Genomic DNA, 25,192 nt, shown 5'->3' on the forward strand with positions numbered 1-25,192 from the left:
TGTAGACAACATATAATGGGTCTTGTTTTTGTATCCATTGAGCAAGCCTGTGTCTTTTGGTCGGAGCATTTAATCGATTCACGTTTAAGGTAATTATCGATATGTATATTCCCATGACCATTTTGTTAATTGTTTTGGGTTTGTTTTTGTAGGTCCTTTTCTTCTCTTGTGTTCCCACTTAGAGAAGTTCCTTTAGCATTTGTTGTAGAGCTGGTTCGGTGGTGCTGAATTCACTTAGCTTTTGCTTGTCTGTAAAGCTTTTGATTTCTCCATCAAATCTGAATGAGATCCTTGCCAGGTAGAGTAATCTTGGTTGTAGGTTCTTCCCTTTCATCACTTTAAGTATATCATGCCACTCCCTTCTGGCTTGTAGAGTTTCTGCTGAGAAATCAGCTGTTAACTTTATGGGAGTTCCCTTGTTATGTTATTTGTCATTTTTCCCTTGCCGCTTTAATAATTTTTCTTTGTCTTTAATTTTTGCAAATTTGATTCCTATGTGTCTCGGTGTATTTCTCCTTGGGTTTATCCTGTATGGGACTCACTGCCCTTCCTGGACTTGGGTGGCTATTTCCTTCCCTATGTTAGGGAAGTTTTCAACTATAATTTCTTCAAATATTTTTTCTGGTCCTTTCTCCCTCTCTTCTCCTTCTGGGACCACTATAATGCTAGTGTTCTTGCATGTACTGTTGTCCCTGAGGTCTCTTAGGCTGTCTTCATTTCTTTTCATTCTTTTTTCCTTTTTTTTTTTTTTTTGAGGTACGCGGGCCTCTCACTGTTGTGGCCTCTCCCGTTGCGGAGCACAGGCTCCGGACACGCAGGCTCAGCGGCCACGTCTCACGGGCCCAGCCGCTCCGCGGCATGTGGGATCTTCCCAGACCAAGGCATGAACCCATGACCCCTGCATCAGCAGGCAGACTCTCAGTCACTGCACCAGCAGGGAAGCCCCATTCTTTTTTCTTTATTCTGTTCCACAGCAGTGAATTCCACCATTCTGTCTTCCAGGTCACTTATCCGTTCTTCTGCCTTAGTTATTCTGCTGTTGATTCCTTCTATTGTAGTTTTCATTTCAGTTATTGTATTGTTCATCTGTTTGTTTATTCTTTAATTCTTCTAGGTCTTTGTTCAACATTTCTTGCACCTCCTCGATCTTTGCCTCCATTCTTTATCCCAGGTCCTGGATCATCTTCACTCTCATTATTCTGAATTCTTTTTGTGGAAGGTTGCCTATCTCCACTTCATTTAGTTGTTTTTCTGGGGTTTTATCTTGTTCCTTCATCTGGTACATAGCCCTCTGCCTTTTCATCTTGTCTATCTTTTGTGAATGTGGTTTTTGTTTCACAGGCTGCAGGATTGTAGTTCTTCTTGGTTCTGCTCTCTGCCCTCTGCTGGATGAGGCTATCTAAGAGGCTTGTGTGTGTTTCCTGATGGGAGGGACTGGTGGTGGGTAGAACTGACTGTTGCTCTGGTGGGCAGAGCTCAGTACAACTTTAATCCACTTGACTGTTGATGGGTGAGGCTGGGTTCCCTCCCTGTTGGTTGTTTGGCCTGAGGCAACCCAACACTGGAGCCTACCTGGGCTCTTTGGTGGGGCTAATGACAGACTCTGGGAGGGCTCACACCAAGGATTACTTCCCAGACTTCTGCTGCCAGTGTCCTTGTCCCCTCAGTGAAACAGAGCCACCCCCCCACCTCTGCAGGAGACCCTCCAACCCTAGCAGGTAGGTCTGGTTCAGTTTTACCTGGGGTCACTGCTCCTTCCCCTGGGTCCTGATATGCACAGTACTTTGTGTTTGCCCTCCAAGAGTGGAGTCTCTGTTTCCCCCAGTCCTGTTGAAGTCCTGCAATCAATTCCCACAGGGCTTCAAAGTCTGATTCTCTAGGAATTCCTCCTCCCGTTGCCCGACCCCCAGGTTGGGAAGCCGACGTGTGGCTCAGAACCTTCACTCTAGTGGGTGGACTCCTGTGGTATAAGTATTCTCCAGTCTGTGAGTCACCCACCCACCAGTTAAGGGATTTGATTTTACTGTGATTGCACCCCTCCTACCGTCTCATTGTGGCTTCTCCTTTGTCTTTCGATGTGGAGTATCTTTTTTGGTGGGTTCCAGTGCCTTCCTGTCAATGACTGTCCAGCAGCTAGTTGTGATTCTGGTCTTCTCGCAAGAGGGAGTAAGAGCACATCCTTCTACTCTGCCATCTTGGTTCCTCCTGTGTGAGAATTGCTCTTTTTTCTTACAGAACAATGTTATAGAAAAACCCAAATGAACTTTTTGGCCAACCCAGTATAATTAAGAGAGAGCCGGGCTCACCAACCAGTCTGGTTACATCCCTCCCTCCCCTGAATCCCACTTCTTATTCAAAGACCCCACCTCTCTACTTCTCATAAATCCTCCTCATGCACCCCAGCCCCCCTGGCTCTCATGCTTTCCTCTTTACTTCCAAATCACTTCCAGCTCACCCCAGCCCACTTTCCTGCAACTAGGAAATCTCCTACAGGGGCGTCCTGAGTTGGTTTTAAGCCATGCTAGACACGTATCAGCATTTCTAAGGACTGTGGAGGCCATTAGCTTGAGGGAAGTGATTTTTCTCGTTTGTGTTGAACAAGACTTGATTGTAAGCAGAAAAATCTCTAGGAGAATCCGAAAGGTTGGAGGAGAAAGCAGGAGAAAGTGGAAAGCAAAGTTCTCCCCTGCTTCACAAGACAGAATGACACCTGTCCTGCCAAGGCAGGGAGGGCGTAACTGCTCAGAACATTCACTCAGGAGGAAAGAAGTGTCACAGGTCACAGGGAGATAGGAGTGGCTTGTATTCCAGTCCTCCGCAGAGCCTGTGGTTACTCCCCAGCAGCACCACGAGAGCAAGGCTTCCTGCAGGAGTTCTGAGAATGCCATTGAGCACCCCACACCTCTCTCTTCTCTGGGACCCAAGGTGGAAGTGCACGTGCCTGACCATGCAGCAAGCATGGAAGAGAGGTGTGGTTGGTCGCTTCACTGATCATCCAGGCTCCCCACGCCCAGGTAAGGCTGACTTCCCCAAGGTCATATCACATCTCCAAAGAGGAATGAAGCATTAAGGGATCTGGATTCTAAACGGAGTTGGTGTGCAGTGAGCAGCTGCCCAGAGCCCCCTGGGGGCCCCGAAGCCTCCTGAGGCTGTGGGTTTGATCTAGCCACCGTGAGACCGGGGTACCTGGAGGCACAATCAGCAACAGCTCACTCACGCAGGAAACAGAGCCTTCTCCATTAACCTTGGCTGTGCATTTCATCTGATGCATCTTAAGGTAGACAGAGGGTGGAAAGAGGTTAAAGTTAATTGAGTGCATCCCGTGTGCTGGGAGCTTTACATATATAATATCACTGAATTCTCGGGCTTATAATAGATGATATTATTCCCTTTTACTGGTGAAGAAACAGAAGCTGCAGGTTTTTAAACAACTTGCATAAGGTCACAACACCTAATAAGAAGCCGAGTCAGGGTTTGAAGCCAGCATCTGATTCCAAATATGTGGTTACTTTTCCCATAACTCCGCACAGTTTCCCCTGCTTCCGTGTTTCATGTTAAAATTAGAGCCCATTAACTCTTATAGACCAACTTTACGTTCCTAAATTAAAGCTTGATAGAGCCTCAAAAAAATCATTTGCACACACACAAAATTACACATACTGAACTCAATTAAAATTATCCCTCCACCCAATGCTCAGAATGCTGCCCACATCCTGCCACTTTCATCTCTGGATTTATTTACCTCTGTGCATGTTCAGAATGACATCTGACTGTGACATCTGACATATGACTCAGATAGAATTTCTCCGCAAATGGAGCAGGACATTCTCTTTTAGAGAACTTTATGGTCCAGGTTTCACCTCAGCACAGGCTCACCGAGGCAGCCGCAATGCCCAAATCACACTGAACTTTCAACTCTGTCATTCACCATTTCGGGAGCCAAAATAAATCTATCTGTGTAATTTTTTCCCACAAAATGTAGCCTCAAACATCAAATAGACCTAATTCCTTCCCTTCTAAAGCACATTGCCCAACGGGCTCCCTTTGGCCAGCCGGTTAATGAACTCTCCACACTGCCAGGTGAAGAACCGAAAAGGAAAATGGGTATCTTTGATGAAAAAGAAAGAAGAGGGGTCCCTTCATCATTACCCACCTAGTGTGGAAAGTCTGCACAGAGCATCTGAGGTGGCTCCATTAATGCTTTCTTTCAGAAAAGGTACTTCTTAACTGGCACCTGGCTTTTTTGGTCTTGTATTTCTAATTTGACCTTCTCAAATAACATCTGGGTCTGTAAGAAGATGGCGGGGGTGGGGGGCGCGGTCCTCAAAGAGAAGGAATAATTTGCAAATCAAGGGAAGTTAATGGGCTCCAGAAACTTTGTTCTTTTATCATTTCTTCTCTCCCTCGTAAGTGGGACCAAGGGCTCTGCCCTTGCTTGCCGAGCTGTTGGACAGAGAAAACCTTCTGCAAAAATGAGGGGGAGTATCAACTCTGAATATCCAAGGCAGTGTTCAGGAGATGGGGAGAAAAAGCCAAGCCCAAATGTCCTCTCTGTCACGCAGCCTCACAGCATGTCCCTGGAGGTTTAGTGTCTGAGACTGGTCCACCCCCCTCCCCTATCACTTCCTGGCCACCCACAGCATATGCTCAGTAAATATTAGCAAAGGGAGTTTACTTGATGTATCTTTTTGGTGTCTCAGAATAAGGGAACCTTATACATTGCACATGTAGTTTATGTCTGCAGCATGTTTTTAATCTCTTAAAATTCTTGCCCTTATAATAGTCCTATGGGATACACTAGTGAACTTCTCTCCAATTTATAGATAGGAACACTGAGGCACAAGATTACAACTCGAGGAAACTTCACATTGCAGGAACCAGATTTAAAGCCTGAAATTTTAGAACTATCTTGGAACCCATGGTCATCTCCTACCGGAGTCCAAGTTTTATGTCTATAAGCTCCTTGCCTTCTACTTTGCATAAACTTGCAGAAAGTTGTAAAGGGATCATAAAGAAACTTTTCATGCAGGATTGGATATATGTATAAAGTAACGATCTCATCCTAGGGAAATCTATAAATCCAGGCCAACTCCCCTCTGCTGACGATCACAGGCACCTGAAGTCTCTGGCACAGGCTGTTTGCACAATGTGTACTTCGACTGGCTGTATGTCTCGCTGTTCCAAGTAGCCAGGAGAGTGGAAGAGGCGCTTTGCTGCTGTGCTTTTCCTGCCTCCCACCGGGTTAAGAATCTTAATGGCTGGCAATGTGTTTCCCAACCTAAGTTTTCAGTGATTGTCCTGAACCTGTAAGTTGCTGAAGCATCAAGAGGATTCAGAGGTTTCTCCCCTCTGGTTCCTTTATTGGCAGGTGTCAGCATCCTTTTCATTTATGGTCCTTAATGCAGAGTCAACAGTATGCCAGGTAGCGATATGGGAACCTGGAGGAGGCGGACACCATCCTTGGTGGGGGCCTCACGAGAGCTGCATAGGAGATTTGAGAAGCAGAACAAGCAAGTGACTTGTTGTCTTGGGAGGTGAGGCCGCCGTATGCTACTCGTCATGCGGGGAGCCTCTGAAACCACTTCATTTAATCAAGGGTGGAGCAGACATAGACACAAAACCTCCAGGGACACGCTGTGAGGCCGTGTGACAGAAAGGCCATGTGGCCTTGGCTTATTCTCCCCGTCTCCTGAGCAGTGCCTCAGAGAGTCAGGGAGGTGACGCTCAGCTTTGTTTTTGTAGAAGGCTTTTCTCTGCACAACAGCTCAGCAAGTAAGGGCAGACCTCTTGGTCCCACTTACAAGGGGCAGGAGAAGTGATAAAAGAACAAAGTTTCTGGAGCCTATGACTTCCTTCAGTTTGCAATTATTCCTTCTCTTTGAGACCCTCTCTCCCCCTCTCTCCTTATAGATCCCGATGTCATTTGGAAAGGTCAAATCATTTGGGGAAGGTTAAGTGTAGCATCCAATGACATTACTGCTGCTGGTGATGCCACAGTGGATGGAACAGGTAAGCCCCTTTCCTGAAGGAACTTACGTTCTAGTCAAAAGAGACATAAAATGTGTGATATATGATATGATATGATATATGATATATTTCAAATGTTGATAAATATGCCTTAAAAATAATGAAGGAGGGCTTCCCCAGTGGCGCAGTGGTTGAGAGTCCGCCTGCTGATGCAGGGGACACGGGTTCGTGCCCTGGTCCGGGAAGATCCCACATGCCGCAGAGCGGCTGGGCCCGTGAGCTATGGCCACTGAGCCAGCGCGTCTGGAGCCTGTGCTCCGCAGCGGGAGAGGCCACAGCAGTGAGAGGCCCACGTACTGCAAAAAAAAATAAATAAATAAATTTTAAAAAATGAAGGTAAGGGGCTGGAGGGTAACGAAGTGGCGAGGGTATTGCTCTTGTAGAAGGGTCGCCAGATGCAGTCTGTCTACAATTTGGCGTTTAAACAGAAAGCTGAATGCAGTGAGGAAGTAAGTCATGTGGATATTGGAGGAAGGAGCATTCTAGGCAGAGGGAACAGCAAAAGGCAAGTCTCAGCACTGCTCAGCATCACCTTCAGAAAAGGGACAGAGATTTGCCTCCTCCAGTGAAGGCTGAGAAAGCTGAGGTCCAGAGAGAGAGACAAGGGACCCTGCCCAATTCCTAAGGGTCCAGGGTCTGGAGGGGAGCAGGGTAGAGACCCAGAGGTCTGGCTGTGGTCCCTGGTCCCTGCCGCTCTGGCAGGTAGCTGACAACCGGAGCGTGTGTTCAGAGCTGAGCTGTAGCAGCAGCCTCTGTGGTTTTCGGAGACCTGTATTTCTCGGACTAGGAAGGTTTTCTTTTTTCTGTAAAACAGGGTTGAATTGTGTGTGTCTCTGAAAATGGCAGCAGAAAACTTGGTAAGTGGTCTTACTTATACAAAGCAATCCTCTCGTCCACTTCCACTCTGCCCGTAAGTAGGCAGCAGGCAAAACGTAACCAGGGCTCTGCACTTCATACACAAAGTGCCCATTACCCTCTCACTAAATATTATTATTTTGCAAAAGCTTTATCTAAATTACAAGCCGCTTTATAGCCTCAATACACCCCACTGTAGGGTATATATTATACTGAGCTATAAAATGTGTTGAGGTTTCTTGGGATGGGAATAGGTATAAAATTACAGTCTATTATTGTTATATATTTCTTTTCATTACCCGTTGTTGTATTTCTTAGGTCTAAGCAAAATAATTCTTACTCTGCTGACTGTTTGCGACCGTCAGATATGAGTAGATGGTCCCTGAGTTCCCCCAGATCATCATTTATGGGTCTCCACCATTCAGCTCTTTTAATCTTTCTTCATAAATCCAGTTTTATAAGTCCTCCATCACTCTTGTATCTTTCCTCCCAACACTCACCCCATTTGTCGGTACCCGGCTGGTAATTAGATGCTCAGAGCTGAGCACAGTCTTCCAGGTGGGGTCTCAGCAGGGTCATCTGTTACTCCAAGTATTGCTTTGCAAATCCATTTCTTTTTTTCCCTGGGCCTCACATTTCACTCCAGACAGGATAAGCCAAAGAGAGCACAAAGGAGAGAAGCACAAATATTATCCAGACCCACTGAATGGGTCCTGGGAGGGAAGACGACAAAGCTGGGCTGAGTTCTACTTAGAGCCCAGAAGCAGTCGCAGGAAGATGGTGTAAGGAGAGCAGGGATCCATTTTCTCCTCCATCTTCAGCAGCAGAGACATTTTGTCTTAAATGTTATTAAACTCTGAATGGGGCTGAGCTTTCTGAGGTCTCTCCTTCCAGAAGTCACCAGAAGCCTCCCGCACAGTGAGGTGAGATGCAGGGAGGAAGGTCCCATCCCACAAGCACGCTGAGGACACCACTCAGTGCTGTCCACACCCCTGACCTCCCCCTTCCTCTCCCAAGGCACCTCAAGGGCACTTTCCTAGCTACTCGCTCACCATGATCTGGGATTCATTCATTTTTTCATCAGCAGGAGAGAAAACCACATCAGCAGATAGCCTGGATGAGTTCGTGTGAATCAATCACACCTCTCTGGCAATCCTTTTAGCTCTGTTTTTCCTCTTCTTGGGTGCCTACCACAGCCCCGTATGTAAAATTTATCACAGAGTAGGTATCTGACAGACACTTGGGAGCTGGCCCAAAACGGTGGATTAGAATGTGTTTTTAAACCAGACAGCACCGGGCTTGTTGCCTCATCCTCCTATCAGCCGTGTGATTTGAAGTAGGTTACGTCACCGTCCAGGCCTCAGTTTCCTCATGGATAAGACAGAAGCAAACATCTCACTGGGATTCTATGAGATGTGAGAGGGCATAAGTAAAGCCCCTGATATAGAACTGCCGTTTATACAATTTTAGTTTCTCTCGCCTGGAGGGAAACCTGGTAACAGTGGCTGGCTCTGGTAGACCTCACAATCCCTCACGCTTACAAAATTTCTGTAATCATCTCTACTTAGGGAAAGTTAGTGTTTGGAAAGGAAAAAAAATTCAAAGAATGCAGTTAGTCTAATCCATTAGCAAGACAGCACAGAAGTTCATAACCTAGCTTTGATCTGCAATTTGGAGGAAGGAGTTTCCAAATACTTGAGGGATCATTTCTCCTCCTTGATGTGATGTTGGAATTTAACTCCCATTAACCATTACAGGCTTAATGAGTCTCATCCAGGGGAAACATACCTTCTAGTGCTTAATGAACACAAAATAAAACGTTTCCTTTTATCTTTGACATCTACCAGAGGCATTTGAATAATGATATTCATATTCATGATGCATAAGACCCTTCCATCAGCTCAGAATTGTCACTAAGGCTTCTATAGAATGCCAATAAGGATGCTGAGATCTTTCTGATGATACTGTGGTATGGAAGCTGTCGCTGCAGATGAATCATGGGGTCCCAGGTCAATAGAAGGTGAAAAACATTCTACAGTAGCTGTGTCTTTCCACTCAAACCAATGGAATTTGGTGGCCTTGAAATGATAACCTCCAAATAGAGCCCAAATCACCTTTAATCCAGCAGGGACGCTCTACCACCTGATAAGGTAAAAACAGGACAGTGGCATTAGTGAAGGCCATTCCTCAGGCATGAGGTTCTGCAGTTTGCCCAGCTGGGACTAGAAGGGGCAGACTTGGGGGTTTAAAAAGGACTGGGGAGGGACCAGCAAAAGTAAAGACACAGAGGCGGTACAGGAAGTGGGGGTAGATGGTTCTAGAACAGTGCTGTCCAATAGAACTTTCTGTTCTGTTCTAATGTTCTGACAACGGAAATGTTCTCTAAATCTCTCCAACATGGTAACCACACGCCAAACATTTCTACTGAGTACTTGGAATGTGGCTAATGTTACTAAGAAGTGAGTTTTCCATTTTATTTATTTTTAAATTCTTTAAATTTACATAACCACACAGGGCTAGTAGCTACCAAATTGGTCAATGCAGTTCTAGAAGAAAAAGTGAGGGGAAGCGTTCACAGCAAGAGGGCCACAGATCTGATGCTACGCTTTGGACATTATTCTGTGGGTGATGGGAAGCCACTGAGGAGTGTTAGTCTTGAAATGACTAGTGGTCAGATTTGCACAGCATCGTGCAGGATACACAAAGCACGGGGGGCCACAGGGGCTTTTAAGCCAGAGTCCCAACTCAGGATGAGGTCGGGAGAACTGCCTGGAAGATGAGGTCACACCTGAGCACAATTGAAGAAATGAGCAGACATTTGCCAGGTGGTTCTAAAGCCAGGGCTTTGGAGACAGAAATAACAGATGCAAGGCAGCAAGGCTGGACAAAGGTGGTCAGCGCCTGCTGGGGGAGGCCCAGGTGCTTCTCGTAACCCAGGCCCCATGCATGGGATGGAGAGTATGAAATGAGGCTGGGAAGATAGGGTGAGAAGGGCCCTGGAAGGAAGTTCGGTTTTGTTTTTGTTTTTTCTGTAAAGATATAGGAGATCAATGAAGGCTTTTAAATAGAGAAGTGAATCTTAGGTAAGTAACCCTGGGTTAACTATCAACCTCTCCGAACTTCTATTTCACTGTTTGGGGATCGCAAAACTACGGATAATGAGATCCACCTCAAGGATCTGTCTGTGTAAGGACAGCCTGCAGCCAAGTAGTTTCACATAGACGCTAGTTTCCTAGAATCCCCCAGCTGCCTTGTCAACACGTGGCATCTCGGGATGAGCTGCAGCCTCCTTTCTCAGCTGTTGCCCACACAGGCCTGAAGCTGAGCAGACTGGAACGTCCTCTTTTCAAATCCACCTGCCCCCCGTACCACCCTCCACACTGTTGCATGAAACTGGGGGTGTTGGGGGTCTGGGGGAGGAAACCAATGCTGACTCTATAACAATGACAAAAAGAGCATCTGTATTGTTACAGGGTTTGTTAATAATGAAATGCTGAAACTTTTATTTTTAACAAAAACCCAGACTACAACATTGGTGCCTCAGGGTAAACAGAGTTGATATTAATTCTGGGTTGTTTTGATTTTGCATGAAAGAACTGCCTTCCCTCACCCTTCCCCTTAAGACCAAGCTAAAGCAAGTGGGGTAGGTTTGTTAAAGACGGAATTTTCCAGGTCCACATTCAGAGAATAATTATTCTCCAGCAGGAGATCAGGGACCGATGCTCCACTTTCCAAGGGCATGATGCAACTTTCAGCAATCAGAGCAGTGAGGGGAAAGCAGTATGCAAAAACCAAACTTGGAAAAAACACCTGTTGACACATCATCGAAAACTTTGGAAAATATTCTGCGTAGGAACAAGCTTTCATTGTCTTAAAGAGGTGGGTAGGAACAAAAAACCTCCTCTGCCTTGGAGGTCCTCTGGCCACTCTCCTCTCCTCGTTACTGCTCACAGAGTTATTTGTTCTTGATAAGCCATCTGTCATGGCTGAAATGAAAAGTAGGGCAATCTAAAGCATCTTGGAGGAAATGGGTCCTGGACAAGTAGCTGTCCCATGTGCTGACCCTGGTGAGGCTGTGCCGTTGACGTTAGGCTGAAGCTTAAAGCTCATCTTCCAGTTACCTTCTCTGTACTGTTAGAACTTGTTGAAATCAGTGCAAAATGGAAGAGAAAACTACTTTCTGCTAAAAGTTTTGGAGATATAGACTGTAGCTCTGCTGGAAAAATAAGCCTGGGGAGAATGAACTCTCAGGACATGATCCATAGTGGGAAAGAGCATGTTCACATGCCAGCTCAGCCAGTAACTGCCCTGGTGCAGGTTATTCAACCTCTGTAAATTTCGGTTTCCTTGTCTGTACCTATAAAGTGAGAACAGGTGGGGTCAGCAGGTGCTCTGAGGCGGGAGCAGGAACGAGAATGTCAGCATCAGGCCCAGCGGCTGGAGGCCAGACTCACCATACACACCACTCTCTTTTGAAAGCCGTGTGGCTGACAGGGTCTTGGTGCTCTGGCCTGGTGTCAGGCCTGAGCCTCTGAAGTGGGAGAGCCAAGTTCAGGACATCGGACAACCAGAGACCTCCTGGCCCCATGTAATATCGGTTGGAAAGAGCTCTCCCAGAGATCTCCGTCTCAATGCTAAGACCCAGCTCCACCCAACGACCAGCAAACTCCAATGCTGGATGCCCCATGCCAAACAACTACCCCACTCATTAGCAGACAGGCTACCTAAAATCACACTAAGTACACAGACACCCCAAAAACACACCACCAGATGTGGCCCTGCCCACCAGAAAGACAAGATCCAGCCCCACCCACCAGAACACAGGCACCAGTCCCCTCCACCAGAAAGCCTACACAAACTCACTGAACCAACCTTACCCACTGGGGACAGACACCAAAAGTAATGGGAACTACGAACCTGCAGCCTGTGAAAAGGAGACCCCAAACACAGTAAGTTAAACAAAATGAAAAGACAGAGAGACACACAGCAGATGAAGGAGCAAGGTAAAAACCCACCAGACCTAACAAATGAAGGGGAAATAGGCAGTCTACCTAAAAAAGAATTCAGAGTAATGATAGTAAAGATGATCAAAAATCTTGGAAATAGAATGGAGAAACTAAAAGAAATGTTTAACAAGGACCTAGAAGAACTAAAGAGCAAACAAACAATGATGAACAACACAATAAATGAAATTAAAAATTCTCTAGAAGGAATCAATAGCAGAATAACTGAGGCAGAAGAACAGATAAGTGACCTGGAAGATAAAATAGTGGAAATAACTACTGCAGAGCAGAATAAAGAAAAAAGAATGAAAAGAACTGAGGACAGTCTCAGAGACCTCTGGGACAACATCAAACGCACCAACATTAGAATTATAGGGGTTCCAGAAGATGAAGAGAAAAAGAAAGGGTCTGAGAAAATATTTGAAGAGATTATAGTCGAGAACTTCCCTAACATGGGAAAGGAAATAGTCAATCAAGTCCAGGAAGTGCAGAGAGTCCCATACAGGATAAATCCAAGGGGAAACACGCAAAGAAACATATTAATCAAACTATCAAAAATTAAATACAAAAAAAAAATTAAAAGCAGCAAGGGAAAAGCAACAAATAATATACAAGGTAATTCCCATAAGGTTAACAGCTGATCTTTCAGCAGAAACTCTGCAAGCCAGGAGGGAGTGGCAGGACATATTTAAAGTGATGAAAGGGAAGAAACTAAAACCAAGATTACGCTACCCAGCAAGGATCTCATTCAGATTCGACAGAGAAAGTAAAACCTTTACAGACAAGCAAAAGCTAAGAGAATTCAGCACCACCAAACCAGCTCTACAACAAATGCTAAAGGAACTTCTCTAGGCAGGAAACACAAGAGAAGGAAAAGAGCTACAATAACAAACCCAAAACACTTAAGAAAATGGTAATAGGGACATACATATCAATAATTACCTGAAATGTAAATGGATTAAATGCTCCAACCAAAGGACGTAGACTGGCTGAATAGACACAAAAACAAGACCTATACATATGCTGTCTACAAGAGACCCACTTCAGACCTAGGGACACATACAGACTGAAAGTGAGGGGATGGAAAAAGATATTCCATGCAAATGGAAATCAAAAGAAAGCCAGAGTAGCAATTCTCATATCACACAAAATAAACTTTAAAATAAAGACTATTACAAGAGACAAAGAAGGACACTACATAATGATGAAGAGATCACTCCAAGAAGAAGATACAACAATTGTAAAAATTTATGCACCCAACATAGGAGCACCTCAATACATAAGGCAAATGCTAACAGCTATAAAAGAGGAAATCGACAGTAACACCATAATAGTAGGGGACTTTAACACCCCACTTTCACCAATGGAAAGATCATCCAAAATGAAAATAAATAAGGAATCACAAGCTTTAAATGATACGTTAAACAAGATGGTCTTAATTGATATTTCTAGGACATTCCATCCAAAAACAACAGAATACACTTTCTTCTCAAGTGCTCATGGGACATTCCCCAGGATAGACCATATCTTGGGTCACAAATCAAGCCTTGGTAAATTTAAGAAAACTGAAATTGTATCTAGTATCATTTCCCACCACAACGCTCTGAGACTAGATATCAATTACAGGAAAAACTGTAAAAAATACAAACACATGGAAGCTAAACAATACGCTACTAAATAACCAAGAGATCACTGAAGAAATCAAAGAGGAAATCAAAAAATACCTAGAAACAAATAACAATGAAAACACGATGACCCAAAACCTATGGGATGCAACAAAAGCAGTTCTAAGAGGGAATTTTATAGCAATACAATCCTACCTCAAGAAACAAGAAAAATCTCAAATAAACAACCTAACCTTACACCTAAAGTAATTAGAGAAAGAAGAACAAAAAACCCCCAAAGTTAGCAAAGGAAGGAAATCATAAATTTCAGATCAGATATAAATGAAAAAGAAATGAAGGAAATGACAACAAAGATCAATAAAACTAAAAGCTGATTCTTTGAGAAGATAAACAAAATTGATAAACCATTAGCCAGACTCATCAAGAAAAAAAGGGAAAAGACTCAAATCAACAGAATTAGAAATGAAAAAGAAGTAACAGCTGCCCCTGCAGAAATACAAAGAATCATGAGAGATTACTACAAGCAACTATATGCCAATAAAATGGACAACCTGGAAGAAATGGACAAATTCTTAGAAGAGCACAACCTTCCGAGACTGAACCAGGAAGAAATAGAAAATATAAACAGACCAATCACAAGCCCTGAAATTGAGACTGTGATTAAAAATCTTCCAACAAACAAAAGCCCAGGACCAGATGGCTTCACAGGCGAATTCTTTCAAACATTTAGAGAAGAGCTAACACCTATCCTTCTCAAACTCTTCCAAAATATAGCAGAGGGAGGAACACTCCCAAACTCAAACGAGGCCACCATCACCCTGATACCAAAACCAGACAAAGATGTCACAAAGAAAGAAAATTACAGGCCAATATCACTGATGAACATAGATGCAAAAATCCTCAGCAAAATACTAGCAAACAGAATCCAACAGCACATTAAAAGGATCATACACCATGATCAAGTGGGGTTAATCCCAGTAATGCAAGGATTCTTCAATATACACAAATCAATCAATGTGATACACCATGTTAGCAAATTGAAAGATAAAAACCATATGAATAACTCAATAGATGCAGAAAACCTTTCAACACCCATTTATGATAAAAATTCTCCAGAAAGTAGGCATGGAGGGAACCTACCTCAACATAATAAAGGCCATGTACGACAAACCCACAGCAAACATCGTTCTCAATGGTGAAAAACAGAATCCATTTTCTCTAAGATCAGGAACAAGACAGGGCCGCCCACTCTCACCACTATTATTCAACATAGTTTTGGAAATTTTAGCTGCAGCAATCAGAAAAGAAAAAGAAATAAAAGCAATCTAAGTTGGAAAAGAAGAAGTAAAACTGTCACTGTTTGCAGATGACATGATACTATACATAGAGAATCCTAAAGATTCCAGAGATAATCAATGAATTTGGTAAAGTAGCAGGATTCAGAATTAATACACAGAAATCTCTTTCATTCCTATATACTAATGGTGAAAAATCTGAAGGAGAAATTATGGAAACACTCCCATTTACCATTGCAACAAAAAGAATAAAATACCTAGGAATAAACCTACCTAGGGAGACAAAAGACCTGTATGCAGAAAACTATAAGACACTGATGAAAGAAATTAAAGATGATACAAACAGATGGAGAGATATACCATGTTCTTGGATTGGAAGAATAAACATTGTGAAAATGACTCTACTACCCAAAGCAATCTACAGATTCAGTGCAATCCCTATCAAACAACCAATGGCATTTTTCACAGAACTAGAACAAAAAATTTCACAATTTGTATGGAAACACAAAAGACCCCAAATAGCCAAAGCAATCTGGAGAAAGAAAAATGGAGCTGGAGGAATCAGGCTCCCTGACTTTCAACTACACTACAAAGCTACAGTAATCAAGACAGTATGGTACTGGCACAAAAACAGAAATATAGATCAGTGGAACAGGATAGAAAGCCCAGAGATAAACCCACACACGTATGGTCACCTTATCTTTGATAACGAAGGCAAGAATATACAATAAAGAAAAGACAGTCTCTTCAATAAGTGGTGCTGGGAAAACTGGAGAGCTACATGTAAAAGAATGAAATTAGAACACTCCCTAATACCATACACAAAAATAAACTCAAAATAGAATAAAGACCTAAATGTAAGGCCAGACACTATAAAACTCCTAGAAGAAAATATAGGCAGAACACTCTATGACATAAATCACAGCAGGATACTTTTTGACCCACCTCCTAGAGAAATGGAAGTAAAAACAAAAATAAACAAATGGGATCTAATGAAACTTAAAAGCTTTTGCACAGCAAACGAAACCATAAACAAGACGAAAAGACAACCCTCAGAATGGGAGAAAATTTTTGCAAACGAAGCAACTGACAAAGGATTAATTTCCAAAATATAAAAGCCGCTCATGCAGCTCAATATCAAAAAAACATACAGCCCAATCCAAAAATGGGCAGAAGACCTAAATAGACATTTCCCCAAAGAGGATATACATATTGCCAACATACACATAAAAGGATGCTCAACATCACTAATCATTAGAGAAATGCAAATCAAAACTACAATGAGGTAACACCTCATACCAGTCAGAATGGCCATCATCAAAACATCTACAAACAAGAAATGTTGGAGAGGGTGTGGAGGAAAGGGAACCCTCTTGCACTGTTGGTGGGAATGTAAATTGATATAGCCACTATGGAGAACAGCACGGAGTTTCCTTAAAAAACTAAAAATAGAACTACCATACGACCCAGCAATCCCACCACTGGGCATATACCCTGAGAAAACCATAATTCAAAAAGAGTCGTGTACCACAATGTTCATTGCAGCTCTATTTACAATAGCCAGGATATGGAAGCAACCTAAGTGTCCATTGACAGATGAATGGATAAAGAAGATGTGGCACATATACAGTGGAATTTTACTCAGCCATAAAAAGAAATGAAATTGAACTCTTTGTAGTGAGGTGGATGGAGTCTGTCATACAGAGTGAAGTAACTTAGAAAGAGAAAAGCAAATATCGTATGCTAACACATATATATGGAATACTAAAAGAAATGTTTCTGATGAACCTAGGGGCAGGACAGGAATAAAGACGCAGACATAGAGAATGGACTTGAGGACATGGGGAGGGGGAAGGGTAAGCTGGGACAAAGTGAGAGAGTGACATGGACATATATACACTACCAAATGTAAAATAGCTAGTGGGAAGCAGCTGCATAACACAGAGAGGTCAGCTCAGTTCTTGGTGACCACCTAGAGGGTTGGGATAGGGAGGGTGGGAGGGTGACACAAGAGGGAGAGGATATGGTGATATATATATACATATAGCTGATTCACTTTGTTATACAGCAGAAAATAACATAACATTGTAAAGCAGTTATACTCCGATGAAGATGTTAAAAAAAAATAAAACGAGAAGAAAATAATATACCTCTCTAATAGGGATGTGGCAAAGTAATATGTGAGATGCTATGACATAAAACATCTGGCAAAATACCTGGCACAGAACTGCTGTTTAATACTTGCCAATTATCTTAAAGGATAATTATCTTAATGATCTTCATTCATTTGACAGGTATATTAAGTGCTACTATGTACCAGGCCCTGTTCTCATTGGTGGAGGTGTACACAAAGTCCCTGGCTTCCTGGAGTCTGCTATCTAGTGGAAGACACAGAAAAAAAATAATAAATCTATAAAGAGGTAATTACCATCATGTTAGGTAATGGTAAAATAAAGAAAATAGAGTAGGGCAGGGCCAGATAGAATGTCAGAATGTCTGAGGAAGTACCATTGAAGCACAAAACTGAATGAAATGAGGAAGAAAGCCATGGATGTACCTGGGGGAAGTGTTCCAGGCAGAAGGAATAGCAAGTGCAAAGGCCCTGGGGCAGGCATGTGCTCAGCATCCTGCAAAAAAAAGCAAGGAGCCCAGAGTGGCTGGAGAGCAGATGCACCGGGAAGAGTGGTAGATGAGCAGAGGAGAGGTACCAGGGGCTGGGTTATATCTGGAGTGTTCTGAGACACCTTGGTGGTTTCATGTGTGTTTATCTTGTCTCTCTGATGAAACTAAAAACCTCGTGGGTCACTGGAGCAGAGAAGTTATGACTCTGGTCTCTAGTATCAGACAGATCTGGGTGTCAACTAAATGCACAGCTTTATATCACCTTGGAAATCTCTCTAAGCCTCAATTGCTTCCCCTAGAAAGTGGAGATCATAATAGTGCCTACGCCTATCTCACTGGATTTTTATGAAGATTAAATGAGATAATTTGGGAAAGGTGCCCGGCATTCAGTAAGTGCTCCATATGTTAGCTATTATTATTGAGGGCAGCAGACCCATTCTCTGCACTTTTCCTTTATCCATCAACAGATCCATATGAAGCTCTTACCATGGGCAAGCCTTGTGATGTATAATCCCATAATTCCTAGCATTGTGTTGACCACATAACCCACCGCCTACTGAATTTTTGTAGACTTACAAAACAGCAATAGCTTTCTAACCCAGCAATCAGCTGACTGACAACTCTATTCGGAACCCAAGAACCAGAAGGAAAACAAAATATGTCTTTAAATTCCCAAAACACTTGTTAGAAAGACTATGCGCTAAAGCTATAAACTTGAATCATGCAGAACTCTATTCCTAACTCGTTTTTAAACCCAATCACGTGGTCAGTCAGTCGGGTTTCTTAGGTTAGAGAGAGTTGGAAGGGACAGTGGCCAAAGGCCAACATGCTTAATGTAGCTTAATGTATACAGAGCAACAGTGCAAAAGAAGATCAAATTAAAACCATAAAAAGCAGGGAGGAGAACTCAAAAAAGGAATACAGGAATCTATTCACTCACTCCTTCATTCATTTATTCAATAATTCATTCACTCAACAAATATTTATGGGTGACTATTGTTGGCGAGGCACTATGGTTGAGAGCTGGGTACACAAAAGTGGCAAGAACCTCATACTTCCCTCACAGAGCTTGCGGTGTGGCGCGGGAAGATAGGCAAGGAAACAATTTCAATAGTGTTAAGTGATAGACCAGGGTGAGCATAGGACACTAGAGGGCGCCAGAGGAGCATCGATCAGCCTTCAACGGGCAGAGTTCGTTTCCTGGAGAAAATCGGAGGCCATTTAGTATCAGGGCGCTCAGAGGCCGTGGTTCATCCAGTGACTCAGTAAGAATCACCACACTGCAATAATGGATGCTCAAAACCACAATGTTCAGTGCACAAGATAAGGACAGTCAATGTTCCCTGTATTAAGTGTGATAAAGCAGGGAATAACATGAAGATTCCCATTAAAAATTATTTCAGCACAATTTTCAGTTCTAAACTTGATGCATTATCTGGAAATTTGCTTAGCTGGAATCTTGCCCTTGTGGCACTAACATTTATTTCCTAGTGATATTATACCTATGAGGAATTATTGTTAGGCCATAGTTTTAAAGACAAGGTATGAAGCATACTATATAATATTTTGTCTTGTACATAAGTATTAGATAAAATATCTACTTTGTTTTTGTTTTCTTCACTATCTGGTTATGGGAAAGGGTTTAGGAAGAAGTATCCTTTGGTATGGGAGTCCTGTGAAAGCTTGGCACTATTTTTTTTTTCAATATTTTCTTGTGGTAAAAAATAATATTTTAATGCAATATTTCAAAAAATCAAAATCAATGCAGAAAAATCCACAATGAATGAAATAACTGTTTTAAATATAGTAAGGTGGGTGAGGTGAATATGCAAATTGAGGGTTGGATCCTGGTGTTTTGTTTTGTTTTTATTGAGGTACAATTGACATAAAATGTTATATTAGTTTCAGTTGTGCGACATAGTGATTCATTTGTATACATTGAGAAATGATCACCATAATAAGTCTAGTTGCCACATGTCATCATACAAAGTTACTACAATATTCCTGACTATATTCCCCATGCTGTACTGTACATCCCCATGACATTTATTTTATAGCTGGAAGCTTGTATTTTTGATCCCCTTCACCCATTTTGCACCACCCTCCCAACTTCCCTCCCCTCTAGAAACCACCAATCTGTTCTCTGTACCTATGAGTCTGGGTTTGGTTTGGTTTTGTATGTTTCTTCACTTTGTTTTTTTAGATTCCACATGTAAGTGAAATCATGTAGTATTTGCCTTTCTCTGACTTATTTCACTTAGCCTAATACCCTCAAGGTCCATCTATGTTGTTGAAAATGGCAAGAACTCATTCTCTTTTACGGCTGAGTAGTTCCACTGTGTGTGTGTGTGTGTGTGTGTGTGTGTATGTATATATATATATATATATATATATATATATATATATATATATAAAACATCTTTCATCCATTGATGGGAATTTAGGTTATTTCCATATCTTGACTATTGTAAATAATGCTGCATTGAAAAAGCTTGGTACTATTAATCCTACCAATCTAAAACATGAATCTGAAACATGACATGAGTCAGTCAGTTAACTGGACTATGTTTCATAGCTAAGTCATGACCAATTGTCCACTTCTTCAGTTTACTCAAAAATACATGCCATTGATATTCAGTGAAGTGCTGTTTGTTAGAGCAAAATATTGGAAACAGCCTAAAGATCCAACAACAGGGAACTGGTGAAATAAAAGACAGCACATCCATAAATAGAATATTATGCAGTCATTAAAAAGAACAACACAACACTAAAATGGAACGTTCTCCAAGATGTATTATTAAAGAAAAAAAAATAGTGTCTGAGTGAGAAAAAAACCTACATATTTTGTCATAAATGGAAGAATGCACAAAACATTAGTGACTATGGTAGCCTCAAAGTAGGGGCGCTGGGTGACGGAGGTTCAGGAAAGGGAAGGAAATTGTTTTACACTGGTATCCTTTGTGCCTTTTGAATTTTGTACTATGTGCATGTGTTACAAATTCAAAAATAAATCTACAAAATTTTTTTTTTAAATGAAGAAAAAGTAAGAAGTGTCATCCATGGCAAAGGGAACCTGTTTGGGTGAGCAGATTGAGCAGGTGCCAGATGTGCGCTGGGCAAGGACTGCCTCCTTCTCGTCCTGGCTCTGTTGCTTAGGGCGTGATCCAGGGTCAGAAGCCATCAGCCCGCAGAAAGAACCTGGCTCAAAATTCCATGCTTTTGGGCTTCCCTGGTGGCGCAGTGGTTGGGAGTCCGCCTGCCAATGCAGGGGCCGCGGGTTCGTGCCCTGGTCCGGGAGGATCCCTCATGCCGCGGAGCGGCTGGGCCCGTGAGCCATGGTCGCTGAGCCTGCGCGTCCGGAGCCTGTGCTCCGCAACGGGGAGAGGCCACAACAGTGAGAGGCCCGCGTACCGCAAAAAAAAAAAAAAAAAAATTCCATGCTTTAAAAATGAGAATTCGAAGGTCTTGAATGCACCTTTCTCCAAAGCAGATATACAAATGGCTCGTGAGCACACGAAAAGATGCTCAGCGTCACTAATCATTAGAGACTTGCAAATCAAAACCACCATGAGATACCACCTCACACCCACTAGGATGGCTACTATTTTTAAAGAAAAAAAAAAGAAAAGAAACCAGAAAATAAGTGTTGGCGAGGAGACAGAATACAGGGAATCTTTGTGTGCTGTTGGTAGAAATAGAAAATGGTGTGGCTGCTATGGAAAATAGTATGATGGTTTCTGAAAAAATTAAGGCTAGAATTACCATCCGACCCAGCAATTCCACTTCTGAGTATACTCCCCAAAGAGCTGAAAGCAGGGTCTCAAAGAAAAATTTGTACACCCATGTTCGTAGCAGCATTACTGACAATAGCCAAAAGGTGGAAGCAACTCAAGTGTCCATCAATTAATGAATGGATAAACAAATTGTGGTGTAAACAGACAGTGGAATATTATTCACCCTTAAAAGAGAAGGAAATTTTGACACCTGCTACAACATGGATGAACCTTGAGGACATTATGCTAAGTGAAATACACCTGTCATAAAAAGATAAATACTGTGTGATTCTATTTCCATGAAGTACCTAGAGTAGTCAAATTCATAGAAGCAGAGACTAGAATGGTGGTTGCCAGGGGCTGGGGTGGGGAGGAAGTAAGGCTGAATGATTGTTTAATGGCTACAGAGTTTCAGTTTTGCAAGATGCAAAAAGTTCTGGGGATGATGGTGGTGATAGTTGCACAACAATGTAAATGTATTTAATACCAGGGAACTGTGCACTTAAAAACAGTTAAGATGGTAAACTGTTTGTAATATACATGTTACCAAAATTAAAACTAAAATTTAAAAAATTTGAATTTGAATGTACCCAGACACGGATTACACCTTCCGATTCCCAAAAAAACTCAATACGTTCTGCACAGTTTCACCATTTACTTTGAAAATCAGTTTCATGTTGACCTCACCTGCCTAGTCCCACATGCATTCAAATTTGTGAGCCTTAGCAAATATATTTAAACATTTTGACCCTCAGATTTTCTCGTAGGAATAATTATCCCCATCTACCTCACATAATTGATGGAGGGGTAGATGGGCTCTGTGCAGAAGCATTTAGAAACTGAAACAGTCACTGTGATGTGCTACGTTCACCCCTGGGGAATAGCAGATCAAAGCGTGTTTCAGCAGGGGGGTTAGTAACATAGCTTAATGCCTGAGATGGGGAAAAGGTGATGGAACCAGGGTAGGAAAATCAAAATGAAATGACCCCATGGGTTCGTTTTATTCTCTTAAAATATTATCAGTTATCCTAGGGTTGGGGAAGGTGGAAGCATAGTAAGTAACTTAGAGACACGTCATACCTGATGTAAATACTTGATTCTCTGACATCATTTTTTTCCTAAAAGTGGTTTAAGAGTATCTTTTCCTCATAGTGAGATTTGCCACCTCAATTCAATAATACAATTTAACAAACATCAATTCAGCAACGATGAAGGGGAAAACTGGGAGGCACACGGTTCAAGTAGACATAGTTCTTGCCACCAGGAGCTCGCCCATAGCCCTGAGCACTCAGGATTATTTCTTCAGGTGTTTAACCTGCTTAGTAGTTTCTACCATAGCAGGTACCATTTTCAACCCCTCACCTGTTTTGCATATGAGTTTCTTACATAGGAGCTGGTTTTCCTAAAGGTCCTTCATTCTCCCTCACTCCCTCCCTCTCTCTCTCCCTCACTCTGTCCCTCCATCCCTCCGTCCCTCCATCCCTCTGTCCCTCCATTCCTTTCTTTCTTCCTTTCTACCTTCCATCCAAACTCAGTGAGCATCTGCTATGAGCCAAACGCCATAGAGATACAGAGGGTACCGTGGCTAATAAGACAAAGTCCTTGACCTCATACCACTAACATTCTGGTCAAGCAAGTTTCCTTCCTGGCCAAAGCTCCATGTGCCTTAACTACAGTACTCTGAAAAAGGTCATCTGTCTTTGAATAACATCCTTGAAGAAGCTAGATCACATAAATCTATCAACACACTGGGGCATTGCTTGAATCTGACCTATGAAACAAGTAACAAAAAATTTGACTTTATAAATAATACCTCACGTATATTTATAGTGTGCCTTCCCCATGCACAGCTCCAAGCATCTCAAGATTTATGTGATAGAGGAGAAAATCATCCTCACATAATAGATATGAGAACGTTTTTTTTTTAAATCAAGTGACAGATCTCTGTAGGATTGTCAACTTGAGGACACTTGTCAAGCAGTATCCCACAGCAGTCATCTTTCTTAATTTTTTGTCAACACCTTGGTTAAGTGGATTTAATAAATGATTCAAAATATGTCTAAGTGGCTGGAGCTAGAAGCAAAAATGGCTTTTAAGACAACCGTGACAGCTTTTTCCTGCTGACAACACAGGAGCAAAGATGGTGAACATTCCCAAAGCAATAGGTCCTTCCACGCAAGGGAAGCGGATTGTGCGAAGGTTTAAACACGTTGAGCCCAGCTGCTGTCTAAGATGTCGCTATTCATTCAAAGATGCTAGAACTTTGAACTCAGAGGGGAAGGCAGAAAAAAGCCTGGGAGATGAAGCCTTGCCTGCACTTTGTAACTTTGGTTTTACGATGAAACAATTAACATATGGAAGTTGAAATGACCCTAACACCCCCACCCCCACCCCATGGGAGTCTCAGTTGTCGATTTACAGCCTCCCAGCTCCAAATCCACCCCTCACGGCCCTGCTTGTGATGCTGGAGCTGGATCCTCTGGACATTTCCCCTCTGCCAGGTGGCACAGTGTGGACCTTCATCATGACAGCACTGCAGGAACACAGCGGGAGGAGGGGCCTTGTCTTCCTGGTTCTGGTGCTTTTTCCTTTCTTCTTGTTCCTGCAGCATATAGGACATCGCCTCAGTGAGTTCAGTGGTATCCTTCCAGGAGGTTACCAGGACGTTCTCCAGAGCCCCAGCCAGCTTCCTGGAAAGTACAACACCCGATGACTTGGCCAGTGCCCCAGCCGGACCCCAGAGGGTGGTTCACGGCTAGTTTTATCAGCACCTTACGGAACTTCTCTACTAGCTAGTGGGCTATAGCCATGCCCTCTTTGGTAAAGCCTGAGTCTCAATTTGCAAGAGAGAAGGCCCTCTTCCAAATTTGTTCCTTCCTTGAGTGGTCTGCTTCATTCCTAGGCTGTAGTTACTATTCCTATTATCTTGGGAGTTTCTTAACCCATTATGTTAAGTAATCCTCTGTTACTGTTAATAATTCTTTATATTAAACTTTCCTTGTTCGTTACTGTATGATTTCTGTTTCTTGACTAAGGACCTTGATTAATCCACTAATATCCAACAGAAATGTGTGTTTATGTTCACCAAAAGTTATGTACAAGAAATGTCATAGTTGCACTCTTCATAATGCCCCAAATGTCCATCACCAGGAGAAGAGATAAATTGTGGTACGTTCATACAAGGGAATGTTATCCAGCAATGAGAATAAATGAACTACAAGTACGTGCAACAACACATATGAACCAACAAACATATCGTTGAGTGAAAGAAGCAGAAACAAAAGAAAATATTTTGTATGATTCCATTTATGTCAAGTCTAAAACCAGGCAAAACTAATCTCTGTTGCTAGAAAGTAAAAAAGGGGGTTATTCCTGGAGGGGATTAGTGATTTGAAGGGGCCACAGGGATCTTTTGGGGTGCTGGTAATGTTCTGTTTCCTGGCCAGGGTGTTGGTTATATATCATTGTTTATGCAAATTATTGAGCAGTACATTTTTGATGTGTACATTTTAGAAATGAGTCAAGATGAAAAATATTATATATTTATTGAATTTATGAGGTGTGAATTATTTGACTCAAATAATGAAGTCAAGCTCACTCATTCATTCATTCAACAAAAAGTGTGTGTACATATTATATACCAGCCACTGTATATGATGCTAAGGATCTAGAGATGAGTTAGTTATTCTTGGTTTCTGTCCACAAAGGGGCATGGTCTAAAGGGGGAGACCAACATGAACATGTATAACTACAATACAACATGATTCATGGACTGGTTTATGTATGGATGGGGTGCTAGAGATATAGAGGAGGGAACTGTGAATGGTGCTTTGAAAAACTACACACAGAAAGGTGATGTCTGAGCAGGGACCTTCCCCCTGTACAGTGTAGAAGTATCTACTCACTCCTGTGTCCCCCACTGCCATAAAAGGATGAGTAGGAGATGGCCAAAAAGAAAAGGGTTTTCAGAGCAAGCAGAACAGCGTGTGCAC

General features: G+C 42.5%; 1 protein-coding gene across 20 annotated transcripts in view; it reads left to right on the plus strand.

The window, feature by feature from the left end:
- Positions 1-25,192, plus strand: part of SLC35B4 (solute carrier family 35 member B4) — a 179,869-nt gene that overhangs the window by 112,386 nt on the left and 42,291 nt on the right. For 18 of the 20 annotated variants that reach the window (XM_027101873.1, XM_027101864.1, XM_027101865.1 and 15 more), the window contains one exon: positions 5,911-6,009. The exons of the other annotated variants lie outside the window; for them this stretch is intronic. The gene's annotated coding sequence lies outside the window, so the exon portion shown is untranslated. The remainder of the gene's footprint in view (positions 1-5,910; positions 6,010-25,192) is intronic. 20 annotated transcript variants of the gene reach the window in all.

Source organism: Aethalodelphis obliquidens, unplaced genomic scaffold, assembly GCF_003676395.1.
Source record: "Aethalodelphis obliquidens isolate GAN/ISIS:26980383/991018 unplaced genomic scaffold, ASM367639v1 scaffold5, whole genome shotgun sequence".
NCBI lineage: Eukaryota > Metazoa > Chordata > Mammalia > Artiodactyla > Delphinidae > Aethalodelphis > Aethalodelphis obliquidens.